Raw genomic sequence first — 15988 nt, 5'->3', positions numbered from 1 at the left:
AGGTGCACACGCTGAACATCTCGTGAGTTGGTCCGATGTGCAAAAAACATATTGGTAGAATGATTATGTTATGGGCCATTCATATGTGATAACGTTCCTTTTCACTGCTTGTTTGCAGCATAAACAGAAACGAGAGTCGCAAGTTGGAGTGCCTGCATGCACAGCCGATCTGTAAACCACCCCCACCTACCCCTACCCCTACAACTCCTGCACCGGTTGAACGGTACATACCCGAGGCCCATGAAATCAACTACGAGCTGTGTTGACTTGTACATTCCCTTGTATTGTATCCATACCATAACTAGAAAGGCATCACATCGCAATGTGTGCCCTGACGGTTCACTGTGTCTGTGACAACTCTTATGTGTAATAACGTCTGTTTTGTGATGTGGATGGTCGCTGAAATAAAACTGTGTACACAATCTTATGTGCAACCAACCGTGTCTATGACTGTGTGTTTCACAACACCATTGAACCACTTACCTCTTTCTAGTCTCGGCTAAAACCCCACCCATGGTTAAACAGAATACATAAAACCGAACCCCTGCTTCTACGTTCACCGGCATTCGAACAAGTCACACTGTCACCCAAGGCATAGGAACTTTGCAGAGGATAGCAACATAATACAAATAGACCGAGATGAACCCAACCGCCCAGCTAGTGCTATTGGACGGTGCGCAAACCGCAAAACGGCAGGTCTACTTGGACACGTTTGCAGAGTTCGCCAAGACGGTCGAGCCATTTACTTTAACATTCAAGGTCATGATGTCTAACATGTCTCTGTATAGACACTCGCTGAGTGCTATGGGGAACAACACCTGGTGTCTGGCTATGCTCCGTTACGTGCACGAACACCCCGTTGACCATGCCAAGTACGCCAAGGATTTGTATGTCACCGCCAGGACAATAGCAAGGTTTGTGGACAAGATACACGAGGCTTCGGGCGATCCCACATGCGCAGGACACGACAATGTGGGATTGGCCGAGGTTGATTACCAGATGTGGTTCACTCTTGAAATGGACCACGACTTCACGGTGAGAGTCAAGGTCGAGCCTACTGCTAAGTGTCCCAGCGAGAGCACTCGCGTCTTGAGACGAGGCGTTGTGGACATCGACCCGGTCTGGAATATCATGGCGGAGGTAACGGGCTATATCTGCCTATACGCTCTGGGCGCAGAGCTAATGGCATCCGATGCGGCCGATAATGCTGAGAATCAAGCTGCCTCCCAGAGCACGGACGCCGCAGGCGACCCAGCCATCGCCGAGCCCGACGACACCAACGCATTGAGGCTGAACCAAGCTGCCTCTCAGAGCACTGACACTGATGACAAGCCAGCCATCGCTGAGCCCGATGACATCAACGTATTGCAGCTGAGGACTCGCAAAGTCCTCAGAATGCCGGCTAAAGCGAGATGCGGCGTTCTGCATTAACCTCCTCTCTACAAACAACAATTTACAAACTACAAACAACCCACATAAAATGTTGTAGTCTTTGTTTATTGTCAACAATAAAACAATCATGAACAGAAGCATGCAGCATTTGTGTTCTTTCAGGCAATGTAATAATACAGCATACATGCACTCATTTCACACATCGGTCGTTATCATGTTGCACAAAATACGTTCGGAGAACGTCTTCTTGTTCTTCTCCTTCGTGGAAAGCATGATCAGCAGTCTCCTAAAAATGCTAATGAAATCCATAAACAAGGTCAAACAGTGCCAGATGTAGTCCTTGTCCCCGTTCTCTGCTTTCTCGATAATGAGCTGAGTGTCAAACAGGACAAAGCCGCACATGACGAGCAGTCCCAGGTACGTGTTCGCCTCAAACAGAAGCGTAGATCCAAAGAACACGTTCGTCAGAGACATCAGTAACAGGATAGAAAAGCTGGACATGAGTGTGCCTCGGAGGAACAGGTGGCTCCTGTGTGTGTCGTACAAGGCGCTGAGAGTGAAGCAGATGAAAATCACAGAGGCTCCCACGAAGGTGGTCGCGATGACATTCGGATTGACGGCGATGACACTGTCCAGTATGGGTCCGAGGCTAAAACCTGTGAGCAAGGCAAATCCTTCAAGGGTTGCTAGTTTCTTCCTTTCTGTCTCAGGATTATGGGGGGTCACGGCAAACCAGATAAACAACCCCAGTGTGGTGAGGGTAGCCACCGCAAGACAGATCAACAACCCCAGGACTGCGAGGGGGGACACCGCACTCACTGTAACCAGGCGTGCGACCAGATAGATGTAGACGTAGGAGCCGACAGCGGCCAGACACATGCAAATTGCCAAGCTTGAGTACACGTTTTTCAAGTGCGCCTGGGTGGAATCAGATATGTGGGTCAACTGGAAGAGGGCATCCATGTTGATGTGACGCCTAATGAAACTCTCTCTCTCTCTCTCTCTCTCTCTCAACCCAGTTCCTTTCGCTGCTTTATAGTTAATGTGGTGTCTCAAAACACATACCTTTACATATATACAGGACTGCTCCTCTGTCACCGAGAGAAGTGTTATCTGCGAAGCAATGGCAAACATATGACACAGACGTTACACGTTTCTTGTGATTCATGTTTATTGTGGCACAATGTGCAAAGCGGCAATCGTAGTACATAGGAAACATGGTAGGATGTTTTATTTGTCATTCCGCAGCGTCGCTGATACACACTTGCATTAGTCCCTTCTTCTGTGTACGTTGTGTTAGTGTGTACATTCAACATACCCTGGGATGGAAAAGGCGGCCTCTGCTGGCCGTGCACCATATCAACATACCCGCGGACGGAAAGGCGGGGCTCGCGGGGGGTATGCTATTAGGGCCGCGCGGGACAGGGGAGTGCGTTTTTAAAACGCCCCCCTCTGGCTGTATATTTTATTATAACGTGAAGAAAGCGTTGGCGCCGAGGCGGTTGTTTCCCTTAACCCTTGTGCGCCCGCCTGTTCTCGGGGCGTGGGTCGTGGTGACCCCCCCGAGGGGCATGTGTGTTGTTATTAGGATGGTATTGATGATGATGATGATGATGATGATGGTGGTGATAGTGGTGATGGGGGGGTCTTGGTGACCCCCCCTCGGGGCATATGTGTGTTATGATGATTAGGGTGGGGGTCGCTAGGACCCCCTCGGGGCATATGTGTGTTATGATGATCATGATGATGATGATGATAGGTTGGGGGTTGCTAGGACCCCCCGCGGGGCATATGTGTGTTATGATGATGATGATGATGATGATGATGATAGGGTGGGGGTCGCTAGGACCCCCTCGGGGCATATGTGTGTTATGGTGATTAGGGTGGGGGTCGCTAGGACCCCCTCGGGGCATATGTGTGTTATGGTGATTAGGGTGGGGGTCGCTAGGACCCCCTCCGGGCATATGTGTGTTATGATGATGATGATGATGATGATGATGATGATAGGGTTGGGGTCGCTAGGGCCCCCGTGGGGCGCTCGTGTTATTACGACGTTGGGCGTTTGGCGTCTGGGGAGCGGCGGTGCGGGAAGAGGCGCAGTTGGGACAGTACGTGACGTCTTTGCTCCTGGGACACACGCGGCACCTTTGCCTCTTGACCGGAGAGGAGTCGCGTGGCGTAGCCGGTGTAGACTTGCATCTTCCACGCGTAGCTGGAACGCGCGTCGCACGCCACCCATATCTTGATCCCGTACCTGGCCGGTTTGCTGGGCATGTACTGCCTGAACGGACACCTTCCTGATGGTGAGAGAGGGAGAGGGAGAGAAACAGACATGGGTTTGACAGAGAGAACACACACACGCGCGCACGCGCACGCACTACGTACCTCTGAACGGCACCAGTCGTTCAGAGTCGGCGATCGCGCCCAAGATCATGAATGCCACCTGCGGCACGGCCGGCGTCCTCTTGCCAAAGCTCCGAAACTCCCCGCCCCGGTTCGGCGCCTGCTTCTTCTTCATCCTCCTCTCTGCCTTTCGGCTCGCCTTGCGAGCCGCCGTCCTGGCAAAGTTGCAACGGCATTTCGTAACAGTGATCCTCTGTGGTCGCATACCCTTGGTCCGCCGCCTCATCGTTTTCGTCCGACTCCCGATCCTCCGAGTAGCGCTCCTCGTCTGCGAGCGTTCGGGCTGTCGAGTCGTCGTCCCCCTCGGCCTCTTGCTCCTCTTCCTCCTGCTCCTCCGAGTTCTCCTCTTGTTGTTGCTGCTGCTGCTGCTGCTGCTGCTGCTGCTGCTCTTGGTCTTCCTCGACCCCTAGCCCTCAATAACGAAACGTGGCCGGTCGCAACAACGGAGCGACTGCAGCCCACCCCGCGTACGCCAAACGCGCTGGCGCTGGCGACGGTGATGGTGAGCGGGAGGAGGAGGAGGAGGAGGACGACAATGACACCGCCGGCGAAAGCGGTCCACCTGTACCGACCTTTGTGCTCTTTGGCTCCCACGGTCTAGTGTGTGACATTGTCTTCTTCGTCTTCTTCTTTCACGTTGGCACCTTGTTCCCAGAAGTATTGTTGTTGTTGTAGCACAGCACGCGCCCGGATGCCGCCTCCGTAGCCGCCTGGCCACCCTTTGTGCGGGTGTCCGCTCCCCAGGTTTCGAAAGCCTTGCTAGCCCTTGTGATCGGGTGGCACCGCCCAAAAGGCGTGTGAAAGAAAGAAGAAAAAACCCGGACCGGGCCCCATGGCCACCCTTGGTGCGGGTGTCCGCTTCCCAGGCTCCGAAAGCCTTGCCAGCTCTTGTGATCGGGTGGCACTGCCCACCAGGCGTGTGAAAGAAAAAACCCGGACCGGGCTGCCTGGCCACCCTTTATCCGGGTGTCCGCTCCCCAGGCTCCGAAAGCCTTGCCAGCCCTTGTGATGGGGTGGCACTGTTTCCGTTAATGAACAACATAAGAAGGAAAGAAAAAGTGGAATCTGTAATAGGAATTTGTAAACAGTTACTCAGAAAAGGATCCAGATGTTTCAAAATACTTCTGTGGCGAATGTTCCAGTTCTGCAAACATAATTGTTGTAATTAACGGACTAAAAGTCGTCACTTTTCAGCCCCATTTATGGATTTAAGGATCAAAGAATTTAAGGCTCAAGGATCAAATTGGTGGTAAGATTCTAAATATATGTGACGTCATTATCCCGTAAGCCAATTAGGTTGTCACATGACATTTGTGGATCCCGGTATCTTTTTTACTTGGACAATTTATCTGTAAAGTTCCTCCTGGCCACGCTTTATATTGGTGGACCTCCCCCAGGCCTCACTGCCTTCCCCTTGCTTCTCAGAGAAACCCTCTACAGAAGAGTTTAGAAAGACAAAACTTTTGAGTTCTGAATGTCCTGGTGAGTCTCCACCTGTTACAGGTCTCGAGACAGACCAGACCAGCTGCACCACAGACTCTTCAAACCTTATCTCAAGGTTCAAGGTATCTCAACATAAAAAAAGAAGAAAACAAACCCTAGAAACATGCCGGGTTACAGGAGACGGCAGCCGTGTAGAGGTTGAGTCTGTGTGAGTCTTTTTTCTGTTTATGAACAACAGAAAAAGAAAGAAAAATTGCCTTAGAAATCTGTAGGGTTGTTTTCTCTGACACATGTTGGAATCTGTAAACAGTTACTCCAAAAAGGATCCAGATGTTTTAAAATACTTCTCTGGTGAATGTTTCAATTCTGCAATCATAATTGCTGCAATTAATGGACTACAAGTCGTCACTTTTCACCCCTATTTATGGATTTAAGGATCAAAGGATCAAACTGGTGGTAAGATTCTAAATATATGTGATGTCATTATCCCGTAATGACATCACATATATAGGTTGTGAAGCTTCTTCAGTTCTGAGGTCAAATGGTGGGGAGTCCCAGATTTCCCAGACTTGGCTCAGGCGATTAGAGGATCATCAGGGGGTCCTTTTGTCCCTCTGTGGGGGGAAACTCCAACTAGGTTTAAATCTGGGACTCCCCACCTTTTGACCTTAGAACTGAAGAAGCTTCTCGGATGAGAGGTGAAACATCTTCAAGTAACTTAAAGAAGTCCAGGTGCTTTTCTTTGCAAGCTCCTTTGACATGTATCATTTTCATACCACTTTACAGTTATGCGGTAACTTGTGTGGTAACTACGATGACCTGGATGACTGAGAACCTTCACAGACAAAATGATACATGGTTTTCAGAATATCAAGCAAATAAAATCTGAAAAGTGTCATGTTGATTAGCATTCAGTTCCCTGTACTCTGATACCCCTAAACAAAATCCAGTGATATCAATTGCCTTTAGAAGTCAACCAAATTAGACAAGTTTACCTGTGTGTAATTTAGTCTCATCATAAATACAACTGCTCTGTGACGGCCTCAGTAGTTTGTCAAAGAACATTAATGAACAAACAGCTTCATGAAAACCAAGGAACTCACCAGGCAGGTCAGTGATAAAGTTGTAGATAAGTTTAAAGCAGGGATAGGTTATAAACAAATATCCTGAGCTTTGAACATCTCAAGGAGCACTGTTCAATCCATCATCCAAAAATAGAAAAGGTTTCCTACAACTGCAAACCTACCAAGATATGACCGTCCACCTAAACTGACAGACTGAGCAAGAAGAGCACTGGTCAGAGAAGCTTCCAAGAGGCACACGGTCACTCTGGAGGAGCTGCAGAATTCCACAGCTCAGGTGGGAGAATCTGTCCACAGGACAACTGTAAGTTGTGTACTCCACAAATCTGGCTTACATGGAAGAGTGGCAAGAAGAAAGCCAATGTTGACCGAAAGTCATAAAAAGTTCCATCTGCAGTTTGCCAGGAACCATGTAGGGGACACAGCAAACATGTGGAAGAAGGTGCTCTGATCAGACGAGACCAAAGTTAAACTTTTTGGCCTATATGAAAAGCGCTACATGTGGCAGAAAAATAACACTGCTCATCACCCTGAAGAAAACCTGTTGGAGGTAATCTCTAAGCAATAAGAAGGACAGATGCAACAACATTGTCATCCCCTATGTAGCCGGTGTATCAGAGAAACTCAGGAGGGTTTTCTCCAAGCATGACATCCCGGTGTACTTCAGACCCAGCAACACACTCAGACAAAAACTGGTTCACCCGAAAGACAAAACGCCAAAACACAGACTTAACAATGTGGTGTATGCCGGACAGTGCAGTGAGGAATGCCCAGACCTCTACATTGGAGAGACCAAACAGCCACTTCACAAGCGCATGGCACAACACAGAAGAGCCACCTCCACAGGACAAGATTCAGCTGTCCATCTGCATCTTAAGGATAAAGGACACTCTTTCGAGGATGCCAATGTTCACATTTTGGACAGAGAGGACAGATGGTTTGAAAGAGGAGTGAAAGAAGCCATCTATGTCCACTGTGAGCGACCATCTTTGAACAGAGGCGGTGGTTTACGACACCAACTCTCTGCCATCTATAATCCAGTTTTGAGATCCCTTCCAAGACGCCTTAACGCCCACTCACACCCTGGGCCATCTGACCTCAGGAATTCGCATGATAAGGTGGGGCCAGGTTTCACAATGGACTCACCCGAAACTCTGGCTGATTGGGACCCATACCCAGTTCCACACTATGGCTCAGGCGATTAGAGGATAATCAGGGGGTCCTTTTGTCCCTCTGTGGGGGGACACTCCCACCAGATTTATATCTGGGACTCTCCACCATTTGACCTTAGAACTGAAGAAGCCTCTCGGATGAGAGGTGAAATGTCTTCAAGTAACTTAAAGAAGTCCAGACGCTTTTCTTTGCAAGCTCCTTTGACTATTTCAGTCTCTAGATGTGCAAAGCTGGTAGAGACATACTCCAAAAGACTTGCAGGTGTAACTGTAGCAAAAGGTGGCGCTATGAAGAGCAGGGGTTTGAATAGAAATGCATGCCACACTTTTCCAAATTTATTTGCTTAGAATTTTGACAACCATGTATTATTTTCATACCACTTCACAATTATGTGCTACTTTGTGTTAATCTATCATAGAAAAGGTCAATAAAAAAAACACATTTTGTTTGTGGTTGTAAGGTGACAAAATGTGTAAAATATTTGTTTCACTTTAAATCTGGTTTTTTTTTCTTAATTGCAAAAATTTGAATGATCTTTTGTGTCACTTCAGTGTTCTGTCACTTCAATGTCTCCTCTGCTACACATTGGATAGAATTTTTCTTACCACGATGATGCATGATCTTTACTCTCAAATCATTTTAATGGCTTCTGAGGAAGTTGCCCCTCTGCTCCAAATTACTGTTTAATAGGCAATTTGTTCTTTACTCTAGTTTGTTCCTTGATTGTAAAATCTGGTATTTTTGCAAATTTGGCTCAGGGGGACCTGAAAGCCAGGAGACAATTTATTGTATTGGCCACAAACAGTCTAATAGAGGCCCATTTCCCATAAATATTAATAAAGATTTCTATCAGAGCAAAAATCTCTCTCTCTCTCTCTTAAGTATTTGCTCCTAACCATGTCCTAACCCAGCAGTCATATATAGCCTTTAATTAATCCTGCATTTTTTGTCAAATACATTTATCACCTGTCAGAGGCCATAAGAAGATCATTTGTAACCTTCACTAAAGCTGTTTCTGTGCTGTGATGAACTCTGAAACCCGACTGAAACTCTTCAAATAAACCATTCCTCTGCAGATGATCTGTTAGCTGTTTGACAACTACTCTTTCAAGGATTTTTGATATGAAAGGAAGGTTGGAGATTGGCCTATAATTAGCTAAGACTGCTGGGTCTAGAGATGCTTTTTGAGTAAAGGTTTAACTGCAGCCACCTTGAAGGCCTGTGGTACATAGCCGATTATTAGAGATAGGTTGATCATATATAAGATCGAAGAATTAATCAATGGCAGGACTTCTTTGTTTAGTGCAGTTTAGTAGGAATGGGGTCTAAAAGACACGTTGATGGTTTGGAGGAAGTAATTATTGAAGTTAACTCAGAAAGATCGATTGGAGAAAAAGAGTCTAACTTAACATCAATGGTACTAAGAGTAGCTGTAGATAATATTACATCTGTGGGATGATTATTGGTAATTTTTTCTCTAATGATAAAAATTTTATTTGTGAAGAAGTTCATGAAGTCAGTCGATGTTGCGGTGGGGTATTTTGCTACCCCGCGTTACTCGCATCGGGGTATTTCGTTACCCCTGTCTCATCACCTCGGGGGTATTTGCCGACCCCTTAGTAGCCACAAAGGGGGGTATTTCGCCACCCCAACGCACATTCGTAAGTTACAATGGCAAACACTGGGGTCTGGAGGGACCCCGAACCGCCGGAGCAAACAACTCTCAACTTCACATCATCATCATCATCATCATCATCATTAATGTCTCCTTCTCGGCAGTGTTCGCGTAAACCGGCCTAAGTGAGGACTTCGGACTCTTCCTGCCTCCCCGTCCTGCGACCTCCTTCTGCTCCATTCTCCTGCTCCTCGCAGGTGAGCGCTTTGCCGGATGGGCCTTGGGTTACGTGTAAATGTGCCTAAGTGAGGACCTCGGGCTCTCCGTTGCTCCTCGTCTTCCTTGCTCCTTCTCCATCGTTCTCCTGCGCCTCACTAGTGAAAGAGCAGCTGCTTGGCCTGCCTATTACGCGAACACCGCCCTCCAGTTGGACCTCAGGCTCTCCGCGCCTCCTCGTCCTCCTTGCTCCCTCTACATCCTTGTCACGCTCCTCGCTAGAGTACGCTTAGGTTTGCAGAGCTTGGGTTTCGCGAACACCCTCTTCGGTGAAGACCTTGGGATCTCCGTTGCTCCCTGTCTTCCTTGCCCCCTCTACATTGCTCTCAAGTGCCTCGCTAGTGAAAGAGCAGCTGCTTGGCCTGCCTATTACGTGAACACCATCCTCCGTTTGGACTTCAGAAACTCCTTGCCTCCTCATCCTTGCTCCCTCTACATCGTTCTCATGCTCCTCGCTAGCATACGCTTAGGTCTCCGGAGGGCCGCTTTCGCGAACACTCCCGTTGGTGAGGACCTCGGGCTTTCCGTGCCCCTAGTCCTTCTCGCTCCCTCTCCTTCATTCTCATGTGCCTCGCTAGTGAAAGAGCAGCTCTGTGGCCTGCCCATTACGCGAACACCGCCCTCCGTTTGGACTTCAGACACTCCTTGCCTCCTCCTCATCCTTGCTCCCTCTACATCGTTCTCAAGCGCCTCGGTAGCGTACGCTTAGGTCTGCAGAAGGCAGGTTACGCGAACACAGTCCTCCGTTTGGACCTCGGACCCTCGCTCTCACGGGCCCCGCTGGCGAGCCCTTAGCTTTGGGGAGGGTGGGTTTTGCGAACACCACAGTCTGTGAGGAACCCAGTACCTCCCACACACACACACACACACAGGAGGCAGTGAGGAGTAGAAGGAGGTTGTTGCTACGCCTGCGTCGCGAAACCAGGGCTCATTGTGTGTGCGCCCGGAGCAGCTACGGGGGAAACACATGGGACAACCAACCAGTTTGGGGGCATGGTTTATTCAACGTGTATTTTCAGTGTGGTTTAACTTGCTAATCTGATCTGAAATACTTTCCTTGAATGTACCTTAATTTCACCTCTTTTTTCTTTCTTCTTTTCTTAGCTTACTGAAAATGTTGGCGACCAAAGGCCGGATCCAGGGATGTGTGCTGCTTGTGCTACTGGCGTTATGTGGGCAAACTGCTCGCTGTCAACATCGATACAAAGGTAAAGTGCAATCCCAGGGTTGTGTGCTGCTTGTGGTACTCGCTTTATGTGGACAAACTGCTTGCTGTCAACATCAATACAAAGATAACAAAAGAATAGCCTAGTGTAACGTAGTGTTTTATGGGGTTTTTTTTCTAGAATGATTCAAATGTTACCATCATTTCCCCAACCCCGCAGGCTCTGCGACCCGTGAAGAACTGAGACTCCTTCTGGTCGGTAAAACAGGAAAGAGTGCGTCTGGAAACACCATCCTGGGGGATGCGAACGCTTTCAAAGAAGACGTTTCGCCCGAGTCTGTCACCGACGGCTGTCTCAGAAAAGAGGCAGAGCGCGAAGACGGAAGAAATATCGCTGTGATCGACACTCCGGGGCTGTCTTCTGGATGAAATAGATGAAATGGTGGATTTCAGTGGAGGAAACCACTACACCGACGAGATGTATAAGGCGGCCCAGAAGAAACTCGAAGGAGAAAGGCTGAAGAGGATGTATAGGAATTTCTTTTACCTAGGTATTTAATCACATTATGTTATTGTATTAACATGTCTGACACTCATACTTAAGACAAATGGTAGGGGGTGTAGTAAGGATGTTGGGGGAAACAGGAACTCCAGAGGACCAGTCTTTCATCTCTTGGAGGACTCTGGGAAGTAGCAAGGGAGTGTGAACCTTAAGGTGTGAAACAGCTGTGTACTGCCTTTGTTCCTGGAGAAGGTATTTAACTGAGAGCCATGCTAGGCTCAGTGAGACTCTGCTGACCGTCTGTCCCGCGGTCATGGGGGACTTCATCAAGCTTGGTTGTATGTTGTCTTTGTGTGCTTGGATTAAAGAATGTTAGCTACCGCTCACCGCTCGTCTGCAGGCTTTATTTAAGTGGAAAACTTCCACAACAAAATGGCGCTGTGAGCAGGGTGGTCCGTGTGGTCGCTGAACAACGGTTCCGTGGACGGGCTGATCACCCCTGAGGGAAAAGGTACCTTTGTCCTACCAGCTGTTGAAGCAAAGGAAATGGAGGAGTCACGGAGCCGTGTGTTTCAGTCACCACTGGGATCATCGATTTTGAGGGGATTTCTGCAGATGGGTGAGTTGTAGCTAACTTTGTATACAGTTATGAGGAGTTTTTTGTCTGGCCGAGTGGTGAAGTGCTTGCTGCTCCGGAGTTCGAGTCTCCGGAGGGAAAATCCTGGGGTTAGAGTCCCCAGGCTTGTGTTCGGTTCCGGTGTTGTGCAAAAGAAAAGCAGTCGTCTGCAAGAGTAATTGCAAAAACACCGGTCCATCACAGGGAACAATACGTGACTGTATGGTAAGAATTGAGTAGATGTGTGGTGTGTAAGATTGCAGAGAATGGTTGTGTGGGAAAAGTTAATGTGTGTGTAAAAACAGTGAAAAATGGGGTTACAAAATGTTGAAAATGGGGAACAAAAACAAGAAAAAAAAAAGAGAGGAGTGTAGAAATGTGTGTAAAAGTTGTTTCCAACTAGTGGGAGAGGGTGGTACTGCAGGCCACCAGCTCCCCTAGGGTGGACACACACGAAAATTTCTGTTTTAGCAGAATTGTTGATAAAAATAAGCAAAAAAATAGGAAGAGGGTTTGGTGTTTTTCAACGTAGAACAACTACAATCTCTCTGGGTTTTTAAGAAAGGGGAGTTCAGAACCAGAGAGGGGAGATGTGTTGTTTTAAGTAATGAGAAGAATGATCAAATGTCTCAGTGTGTCACTTGCAGGTGAAGAGCAGACCTGGATCAATTTTCCACGTGCAGCAGTCGGAAGAAAATTATAGGTTAACATCATTAGAAACACTCAAGCCAAGTTTTGGCCGAATTATTTTACAGCTTAACTTCCATGTGTTTGTCACCCTGAGAACACAAGCTCCAAAAATCTCTCCCTGAAGACAAGAAATGCAGTTTCAGAACAACGAGATGGATCTCGAGAGCTCACAGCAGCATCCTGAGCAGTGAAGAAAAGGTCCAGCAGCAACAGCTGTGCAAGACAGCGACAGCAAGGAGAAAAATGGCATCATCATGACTGGATGGATGGATGTGCATTTCCAAGGAGCTGCACCTTCACTGTGATTGAATGGACTTTTGAAAAGACTGCTTGAGTTGGACATTTGCCACTTTCGGCGCAAAATGGAAAAATGAGACAGTGGAAAACACAGGACAAAGCTGAAAGACAACTGACTCTCACTGGACTGCTGCAAGGGGGGGAGATGAGATGAGACCACAGTCAAAGGAGAAGGGGACAACATGGAGGAAGGCTGTTTAATGTGGGAATGAAATTTGGGTTTAGGAAACTGGGAACTGCTATGCAGATGACACCCATTCAATTTTATAGAGCGCTTTGAGTACTCCGGGAGAGTAGAAAAGCGCTATATAAGAATCAGTCCATTTACCATTTACCATTTACCCAGCTCTATCTGTCCATGAAGCCAGATAACACACACCAATTAGTTAAACTGCAGGAATGTCTTAAAGACATAAAGACTTGGATGGCCACTAACTTTCTGCTTCTTAACTCAGATAAAACTGAGGTCATTGTACTCGGCGCTGAAAAGCTTAGAAATATGGTATCTAACCAGATTCTTACTCTGGATGGCATTACCTTGGCCTCCAGTAACACTGTGAGGAACCTTGGAGTCATTTTTGACCAGGATATGTCCTTCAACGCACATATTAAACAAATATGTAAGACTGCGTTCTTCCATTTGCGCAACATCTCTAAAATTAGAAATATCCTGTCTCAGAGTGACGCTGAAAAACTAGTTCATGCATTTATTACTTCCAGGCTGGACTACTGCAATTCATTATTATCAGGATGTCCAAAAAACTCACTGAAAAGCCTTCAGTTAATCCAAAATGCTGCAGCAAGAGTCCTGACGGGGACTAGAAAGAGAGAGCATATTTCTCCTGTTTTGGCTTCCCTTCATTGGCTTCCTGTTAAATCCAGAATTGAATTCAAAATCCTGCTCCTCACATACAAGGTCTTAAATAATCAGGCCCCATCTTATCTTAATGACCTTGTAGTACCATATTCCCCTATTAGAGCACTTCGCTCTCGCTCTGCAGGCCTACTTGTTGTTCCTAGAGTATTTAAAAGTAGAATGGGAGGGAGAGCCTTCAGTTTTCAGGCCCCTCTTCTGTGGAACCAGCTTCCAGTTTGGATTCGGGAGACAGACACTATCTCTACTTTTAAGATTAGGCTTAAAACTTTCCTTTTTGCTAAAGCATATAGTTAGGGCTGGACCAGGTGACCCTGAATCCTCCCTTAGTTATGCTGCAATAGATGTAGGCTGCCGGGGGATTCCCATGATGCATTGAGTTTTTCCTTTCCAGTCACCTTTCTCACTCACTATATGTTAACAGACCTCTCTGTATTGAATCATATCTGTTATTAATCTCTGTCTCTCTTCCACAGCATGTCTTTTATCCTGTCTTCCTTCTCTCACCCCAACCGGTCGCAGCAGATGGCCCCGCCCCTCCCTGAGCCTGGTTCTGCCGGAGGTTTCTTCCTGTTAAAAGGGAGTTTTTCCTTCCCACTGTCGCCAAAGTGCTTGCTCATAGGGGGTCATATGATTGTTGGGCTTTTCTCTGTATCTATGAAGCGCCTTGAGGCGACATTTGTTGTGATTTGGCGCTATATAAATAAAATTGAACTGAATTGAATTGAATTGGAAGGAAAACGACTGCCTTGCGTGGAGAATTGAAAAGTGTCTGGAGCACCGCAAAGAGGAGAGGTACACAAAAATTACACAACCAGAAAAATGCATTAATCCTACTAACACAAACACACATGCAATGAAGCTCATGAAGACCAAACAGTATTTTAAGCATTTCTGTTACCATCATCTTGTCCGGTTCATTTAGTGGGTTAAGAAGTGATACATAGACGAGTGAACTAGTATTATTTTTGGGGAAGGATGATTGAATCAGCGGTGAACAGAATGCTGCAGGAGGGTCAGATGAGTGGGGACTAATAGATTATTGAGTTTCTGGTTTCTGATGTGTGGGGGAGGTCTTATCATGACACACATCTGGGTACATTGGAAAACAAAAACTCATTTTCTAATAGAATATTGCTGTTGTGTGAGGTGTGTGTGACTGGTGGATGAAAGTTTTGGGGATTTACTGATGCATTTTTTTTTGGTACCACTTTGAACCTGCCAATTAGTTTTGTTTTTTCATCATTCTAAGAGAGTACGCTTAGACAACTTCTAAAAAGAGGCCTTCATATTTTTTTGATTTTAACAGTGTACTGAGATTTTTGTTTGGCAATTTTCTCTTTTTCAAGCAGGCCTGCAAGATCGGAATCGAAAGCGCTATACAACATGTTGAACAATCGCAAGTGAGCTTCTCCAAAATTAAAATGGGCTCGGGAGAAAGCCACTTTTTTGGGACAATCAGAAAACAAGTCCCTGTCAAAAAGGATTCAGCGAGGTAATCCAGTCTAAATTCTTTTTTATTTTTTGAAATGACGTCATTGCTGGCAGTAGAAACTTATTGCGTCACGAGAGGTTCTACTGTCAGCAAATAAAAATGGGAACTGACTATGCAAGATTGCACCTCCACCTTGACCTAACAAAAGGGTGGATGTATGTATGTTTCTTTTTACAGGAGCAGAAAGATGACAGCAACAGGTTGCATGAGCTTTTGGGCCGTGCTGACTTAACCTTTAATTGCCACTTTCTGTGTCTTTGTGAATTTACCAGGGGTGTGTTATTCATGACCTTGTATTGTTTACAGTACAGAGGTCACATTGAGAAAGTGTTCATACAGACGCGCTGCGCTAACATCTATATCACTTTTTCCACAGCAAAGGGTTAATCATATGATCTAATCACATGATTTACAGCAGGACACACCACTGGCTAATGTTTTTTCTTACAACAGGGCCTGGAGTGAAGCTACTTCAGGGGAGAAGCCCTGAGAATTTTTAAGAGACAATGCACAACTTCATTATGCATGTCCAATTGTGATAAGCTAACATAGGGCAAAAGAGGGATTTCCGGGGAAGTTTTCATTTTTAAATTGCAGGAACCGTGACATGAGGGATATGGAAGGATTGACTGAGGCGCAGACGCAAACTATGACTAGGAGAGAACGCTTCAAGAGGACCAGTGAGAAGCAGGGACCATCTGCAGGACAACTGACAAACGACAGTGGGCTTCCAAAGGATTATCACGAGGAGATTTTGAACAGAAAAATCTTAAAAATAAAATGAAAGAGTTTCGTCGTTGACGCTGAGGAAGACAACTAAGGTGTACGACGTGCTCTGCCTTAAATCTACAGCTGCGTTGGAACAGAAATCGAGGGATGGAGAGAGCGTGCCAAGCTCCAAAAGTGACAGCGCAAGGAAGATCAGCGTTGGAATTATGACTCTGTAAATGGCACAGACACCAGGA

At 46.8% G+C, this 15988-nt stretch overlaps 1 protein-coding gene and 1 pseudogene across 1 annotated transcript in view; both read right to left on the bottom strand.

The window, feature by feature from the left end:
* The window catches only part of sypl2a (synaptophysin-like 2a), a 495265-nt gene that overhangs the window by 323652 nt on the left and 155625 nt on the right, over positions 1-15988 (bottom strand). The gene's annotated exons all lie outside the window — the stretch shown is intronic.
* Positions 1554-2429, bottom strand: LOC146519275 (putative Bax inhibitor 1 pseudogene; annotated as a pseudogene).

This window comes from Neolamprologus multifasciatus, chromosome 5 (assembly GCF_963576455.1).
Source record: "Neolamprologus multifasciatus chromosome 5, fNeoMul1.2, whole genome shotgun sequence".
Lineage (NCBI taxonomy): Eukaryota > Metazoa > Chordata > Actinopteri > Cichliformes > Cichlidae > Neolamprologus > Neolamprologus multifasciatus.
Note: the sequence above shows the minus strand (reverse complement) of the source record. Positions and strands in the feature narration are given on the sequence as shown.